General features: G+C 31.8%; 1 protein-coding gene across 2 annotated transcripts in view; it reads left to right on the top strand.

Moving 5' to 3' along the window:
- Positions 1-452: 452 nt before the first annotated feature.
- The window catches only part of santa-maria (scavenger receptor acting in neural tissue and majority of rhodopsin is absent), a 29262-nt gene continuing 22381 nt past the window's right edge, over positions 453-7333 (top strand). Inside the window, exon 1 of one of the 2 annotated variants that reach the window (XM_017626739.1) lies at positions 453-518. The gene's annotated coding sequence lies outside the window, so the exon portion shown is untranslated. Of the gene's footprint in view, positions 519-7120; positions 7132-7333 lie in introns of those variants that run through there. The other variant, XM_017626738.1, reaches the window with a different exon arrangement.

The following is a 7333-nucleotide window of genomic DNA, read 5'->3' as shown; positions in this document are numbered from 1 at the left end:
CAGGGTTTTCCGATCGAAAAATATTGCTTTTCAAGAATTCTACACCATTTCTTCGAAAAATTGCTTTTTGCCAAATAAAAATACATGGAAAACTTTGGCGCTTTGAGTGACCTCTAAAAATTTTTTTATTTCAAAATAATAAATAGGGGTATACTTTTTTCGATATAGAACAATCCTAGGGGGTGAGAGCATTACAATTCCGATTTGACTGTTTTTGGACCACCCTAATAAACATATGTATGTAGATAGTATGATAAGGGTCGTTGTGAAATGATTCACAAAAGAGGAAAAATTGAACAAAGGAAATATATAAACACCCACAAAACGCATTAACTGCCTTTCGAATTCAATTGTACATGTGCATACATACATATGTACATATGGACCAGTGATGGCCGTGCATAAATATGTACCTTTGTACTTAGGGTACATGCTTGGATACGAAATACCCACGTGCATGCTAAAGTGAAAAAAAACTTGGGTATTTAGAGTTGCTATGTATATAGTATAGAATTGAGGTATGTATTTAAAAAATAATAAATACTTAATACTTAACTATGTAAATATCTGCAGGAGCAGGAAATACTAAAGTACTAAGGTTATTAAATTTGCGAATCTAAACGGTTCAGGAAGAGAAAGAATAATCGGTAATTTTCGCTTTTTTTAAGAGATTTACAATTGAGGTGTTCACAATGTTCGTTCCAAAATGTTGTCGTGTACATGCAAAATTGCAAAACGACGCTGCACAGTGGTGCCCTAAAGGAAAAAAGTAAATTTCTTATAGGTCTTCAAAGAGAGAAAAAACTCCCGGGGAGTTTCTGTTCATAATCGGCCTGATTATTTTGTCCATCACTGGTCTTTTTTTTTTGCTCTTATACACGATACTGACTAGAGTCATTTGGCAATCTATTGCGTCTGTTTATTTAGAATGCAACTAATTTGGTGAGTCAATGCATTTTGTGACTACGTATTCAAGCTGACGCCACCGTTTGCGCACTTTTGAGGTAACCCTCTAGGAAAATGCGATGGAGTGAAACTTATCCCAATTTTACGCAAGCATGCTTTACTCGAATGAGTCGCATCCACCTCGAGATTACATAAAAATTAAGAGCTCACATTTAAAATGAAAGGAGCCGATAACTTGTTTTTAGCTTTTGAAGTATGTATACATATGCTTGGCGAAGGAAAGAGCGCATAGTTCTAATTGCAAGTTCATTAGAAGTGCAATAGTTTAGTAAATTTTCCTAGAGACTATATTTTCATACAAAACTAGTATTAGTAAATAAACAGTTTGGAAAAAATTTCATTTTGTTAGCCCATTCATCTGATGCTGTAGCTGAGCGGCCGATGATGGGCTACAGTGCATGGAATTTAATTGTCGAATGTTGACAGTAATAAATAAATATGTATATTTTACTCTGTTGTCAACACTTACTACTTATTCGCTTTAACAACTGATTCAGTGTGTATTATAATTTTCCTTTCAGGTAACTACGACCATACATAAGAGTGTACTTACATACAGGTGGCTGCATACCTTTTAAATGCAGTTAGCTAACAAGTGTATTTTTTAATAATTGAAATTGTTTTGATTTATTATTACGAATATGACTCAGGATAACGATTATGTTTTCTTGGTTGCACAATGAGCCATACTTAGCAAAGAAATATGAGCAAGCTTAGAAAATTTGTTGTTTAATTTAGGGATGGCAAAGTCGACTTCGACTTTCGACTAAAATTGACATTTTACTCCTCAAAGTCGAATTTTAGTCATCGACTTTCAGTTTATGGAAGTCAACTTTTCACTTTCGACTCTCGACTCTCGACTTTTTATAAATTTATTTGCAGTGGCGTCTCTTAAATTAAAACTGATCTTCTAACAAGGGCGCGCAGTGCTAGTTGGTCATATTTCAAAAAAAAAATTGCCAATAAAACTGAAGTGAAATGTGAAAACTATGGTAGAGATATGAATTTTAATGACTGTACAACAACATTGTCAAATCATTTAAGAGCAGCGCATAAAATTATTATACGAAAACAAGTTCCTCGAATTTGTTAATCGTTTGTCTTCACAATCTTCAGTTAATAATGAGGTAAGTTATACATAGGTATTTATTTTAACAATTGCATGCAAGAAAGTTTTTCTCCATGAACTAAAATTTTTTATTGCATAAAACGATAACACTGTGCGACAATTTTATGACAATTCAAGCCAGCCCAGACTTTGCTAATATTTTCTGAAAGTATACATATCCAGTAATGAAGCAGTCGATCGATTTGAAGCACTTAATTTTTATTGATTCAAAAGCAACCGTTATTCTGTATATGTATATACATTCCATCGGATAATTTGTTCCTGTTTTTGCATTAAACACCAGCTACAATTGAAACGATTTTTTCTTGCTCAGCGCCTGAATTGGTTATCGTGAGCAAAATTTCAAAATTGTCCTAACAATTTTTAATACTTTTACATAATTTTACTCCCCGTTAGAACTTCGGAACGATTAATTACGTATACGAATATTCTTGAATTCTGATCAATTATGCCTCGATAATTGTGTTAAATGAAAATCCCTTTTGTATTTGAAATGTTCCTTTTTCCCCTTTTAATAATTTTTGTTGCAATATATTCCTCAAATAGGTAAATTACCCACAATCTGGTATCACTGTACCGAATGACCCATTAAATGTCCAGCGATGGAAATTCTGTTTATTCATAGAAATGCGTAACTGCGGTAACCTCGTAAATAAACCGATTTTGCATACAAAATTAAGTAAGTTTACGGGGTTTCCACGGTTACGAGGCATTTACGCGTTTAGATGAATTGCCCTAATTAATTATATGCTGTATGTATTTATTTGCTTACACTTCTCATAGATGTTCTTCTGTAACAGCAAACATATTTTATTGTATGAATTTCAGCCGTTTTTGGTGTTGAGAGAGTTAACTCGCATTTCGAGGTTAACTTTTGTACTGAAAGTTGACAGTTAACTACCTGAAACTGAGTTAACCCTTATATCCTTAATTCTTACGCTTTTTATGTACATATGCTTTCAACGTACTAGTCATACAAATTAATTCCGATTTTTGGCAACATTTCACGCAAAATCGATAAAAATAAGGTGACATTCTTGAAGGCCATACAAGTGCCAATTTCTATTTTCGTTCAATTGAACAGCGAAATGGTTTTTTAAGATTTCCCTTGGATGCTCATGTACGTACATATGTATGTATGTACTCTACCTGAATAAATTAAGTTAATACTTAATGTTAATTCTATCTATAGAAAATAAATACAGGGATTTTTAGTTCGTTTGCAGCAAGAACATTTAAGCTCAGTACATACATATGTATGCATATAATCACTTCAAAAAAATAATTTACGCCCTCTCGATTTTCCCATGACTAAGTTTCATGCTTTGTATGACCAAAGTTTCTATTCAATAGAAGTGAAATTAAGACTTTACAAATATTTTAATAAAAATTTACTTATTACAACCAGTTGAAAATTATACGAGTTAATATTTTTTTTAGCTTTTTGCACGCTAAATAATTACCAACAATTTAAATTTAATATCGACTGCTGAGTGGAAGATCGACCTACATACATATCTCGGCAGCCAGTTCGAAAACGCCTTATCTCAAAACAACTTTTCAAGAACGCCCTATTTCAGAACTTTATTGAAAAACACCCTATCTCAGAGTCCACAAGTCTCCTTTGGCATTTTTCATTCATTTACAAAAATGAGCAATGAAAACAAAAAAAAAAAATATTTAATGCTTCCGCATTAAAGTTAACCAGTAATAATTATAGCATGAATGCGTAATTACAAGTTCAACTGGTCATACAAATTTTAAGTAGAATAAAGCGTTTATTATAATTTAAAATATGAAAAAAAAAAAAATTTGCTAAAAGCGCATAAGTTCAAATAAGAAGTTATTGAATTGCGTACTTGCTTCTGACAAAAGTCAACTAAACCTATAAAGTGAAAAATAATATACATATGTACATACATTAGGGTGCAACACTCTCCATACAAAAAAATTTAAAAATGTATTATATTTTAAAACTTCTGCCAAAATGGTACGGCAAAATATAAAGATTTACGTGAACTGAACCGTCTCGAAAAGGCCTCAAAAATATATTTATTTTGATTTCGTTGATACATTTTTTTACATTTTTTACACACCTTTTTAGCCTTAAACTTTTCTATCATAAAATAATTTTATTTATGAAAAACTCTACTTTTGAAGGTATTTTAAATTTGGTACAACTCACGTAGATCGAAATATTTTGGCGGGACTCTCAAATATAATAAAAATTTTATAACTCCGGTGGAAACAACGCAACATTATTTGGTGAGGCAGCCTAATGTATGTACAAGGTATGTACTTTTCAACGCAATTTTCTGTTTTTAATTGCTAGATTTTAATTTTCAAACCGAACAAACAGATTAATCCCTTTGAAGCACAAAGCATTTGACTTCAGCTTAGCAGTTACAAGTTTCATACAAATCTTAGTGGGTTCACAGAGGTGTGTGTGTTTTTATGAGAAGTTTTTTTAATGGCAGAACTCCCTTCGGAGATTTGAAATTACCTACCGAGATCCGTTCACTTAAAAATAAATGTTTGATCTTGCTCGCAGCAGGACTCGAACCCAATGAAACAAGGCACACTTAGCGTCATTACAAAAATTCAAAACTTTAAGCAACAAGTGAACTTATTTAAGCTTTTCATCGCCATAAAAATTCTTAATTTTTTATGTATGGTATTAAGTTCAAACATATTACACGGAATAAAACATAAAAGTGGTAATAAAAATATTTTTCAAAATTGAAAAATGTATGTATGAAAAAAAATTAATTAATCACCTTTCCCACCAAGTTCGAAACACTTTCGGAAGTGTGTACGCAATAAATTTACTGTGTCTTCCAAAAGTACACTGTTAAGTGTAGCTATCACTATCCAAACTCAAGAGCCTAGAACATCAAAACGAAAAGTAAAGCAGATCAAACAGTACAACAGCGTGTATGAAATTTGATTATGCATTTTTCTGTTTTACAGCTTTAATTGGATTAGCTAGCTACCTATAAGAATGATTTATATTTTTTGTTTAGGCTTTTATTGTCACGCCGCGGCGTCTTTTCCAGTAGTTGAAACGGATCCCTTAGCGCTGAGAGAGAAATGTGTCAGATTTCTTTTGAAAACATACAGGAATGTGCATATGCTTAGATTAGATGTTTATTTGAGCTGTACATGTGTACAAATGTATTATTTATTTCTGGAAATTGGTTCGTTGTATTGATTGTATTTTCATAATTGGGTGTTTACATACATGCAAAACCACGAGTAACTTGTATGTACATATGTAGTAAGGGTGTTTTCTTTTAGGTTTTTTATTATCACCTGAGCTTTTGCGCTTTAGAAGATTGTGTGATATTTTTAGTCAGAAATTTTGTAGTAAGTTTTTGTATATCTCCTTTAGTTTCCGAGATATTGACAAAAATTTTATCGGTAATTTATTACAAATTAAGTTAATAATGCAGATTAAATACAAATTATCGTTAATTTAGTAAAAAAAAAATTATCACATTTTGTCGTCACACAAGGAGGCTGCAAAATTTTGGATTACACTAGGCGATAATAGTTGCATGTAAAATGGCCAAATGTAAACACCGTATTAGCTCTAGTTTTCGAGTTGTTCACGTTTGAAAATTCCTCCAAAACATCTATAAATATATGCATATAAAAATGATATGTTTGTTTGTACGAAGCTTTAAAATTCCATAACGGCTGAATCGATTTGAAGTTTTTTTTTTTGTTTGATTGTTCGGTATAAAACCAGGATCATGTAAAACAAAAAACTTGGAGGGTGCCTCTTGTATGAAAAATTTCGAAATTTATAAGATAAATAAATTATTACAAAGAAGTTTAAGAAGGCTTACAGTCGGAAATAGTTTTGACTTGGGTTGCCACCTGTTTGAAAATCTTAAGCTCAATAAAATAGTTAAAATAAATGAAATATTATAATATAGGTATCGAATTAAAGAGGTTTAAGAAAGATTACTGCTGTAAATATTTTTAAAAGGGGTGCCACCTGTTTGTAAATTTTAACTCGGTTAATTTGACAAAATATTATCAACATTTTTGTTTCATAGACTAAAAACGAAATTAATAAATAAATAAGAGTGAGATTTTGATCATCGAATAACTTGTGAAGAAGTAATATTTATTGAAAAAAGCTTTTTTGCAGAGCACTCGATTTTCTCTGCCAAAGAATTTGCAGCACTGCTGATTGTTCTTGAAATTGTTGTTGCATTTGCTTGTTTTGTTTACATTTTGTGCTGAACAGCTGATTGTTTTTTAGTGGGATTTGGTGGGATTGATTAAACCACCTACCAATCAATCTTGGTTGTTTGGTACAAACACAGGGTTGCATATCTCATATTTATATAGCCAATATTGGCCATTTAAGTGCAGATTAAATGGGTGATTTCAAAATGAATAGTGAAGGTTAATCAACAATCTCTACTTAAGTAGGCCATCTGAAATTGGGCCTTATAGTATGTATTAATTTAGTGGCCAGAGCATTCGCTGACACGCGTACATTTAGCAAGCACTAGCGTTATACGCGCTGCTGTCGAAGCGACGCAACGCCAAAGTTTTATGTGAACGGGTCTATACATATATATGTATGTATATGTACATTTGTTAACCTCTGCTAATACATACATTATACCAAAAATCACGATTAGTGGACCCTCGCTACAATTTGTGCATTTACCTTGAGCATAGCTAAATGAATATTGATAATTTGTGCGAAATCGCTAACACACATCCATACAAAGTGTGAAAAGTCGCTTGTTATCAGGTGAGTGCTAGTCCTTATCGCCCATGTGCTTGCAAATGTATGCATGTATGTATGTGTGCATGTGTGTACATATTCTAATAATTTTAAAATGCAATAAATATAATCTACTCTTAAGCGTATACATATGTATGTATGTATGTATATAGGAGATTTTAAGTACATACATGCATATTCGAGTACATAACAAATAAAGCACAACAATAAAACTAAACACAATATTATCAACATTTTAATCAATTGCGAGCGTAATAAATAATTTGTTTGGCAAAATCGCCAAAGCTTTCATAAAAAAACACAAATACATACCGTATAAAAATATTTTCCACCGCTATAAATACATAGTACTTAGATGTGTTGCATTAAACACTTGCAATCATTTTGTTTTCATTAGTTTTGAATGCAATTTTACTCTTCAATTAATGCAAATAATGAGACGTAATTGCTTCACAATCGTGCTTCAG

Source organism: Rhagoletis zephyria, unplaced genomic scaffold (genome assembly GCF_001687245.7).
Source record: "Rhagoletis zephyria isolate East Lansing unplaced genomic scaffold, Rhagoletis_zephyria_1.1 Rzeph_scaffold_04809, whole genome shotgun sequence".
NCBI lineage: Eukaryota > Metazoa > Arthropoda > Insecta > Diptera > Tephritidae > Rhagoletis > Rhagoletis zephyria.
The sequence above is the reverse complement of the archived record's forward strand: the minus strand, read 5'-3'. Positions and strand labels throughout refer to the sequence as shown.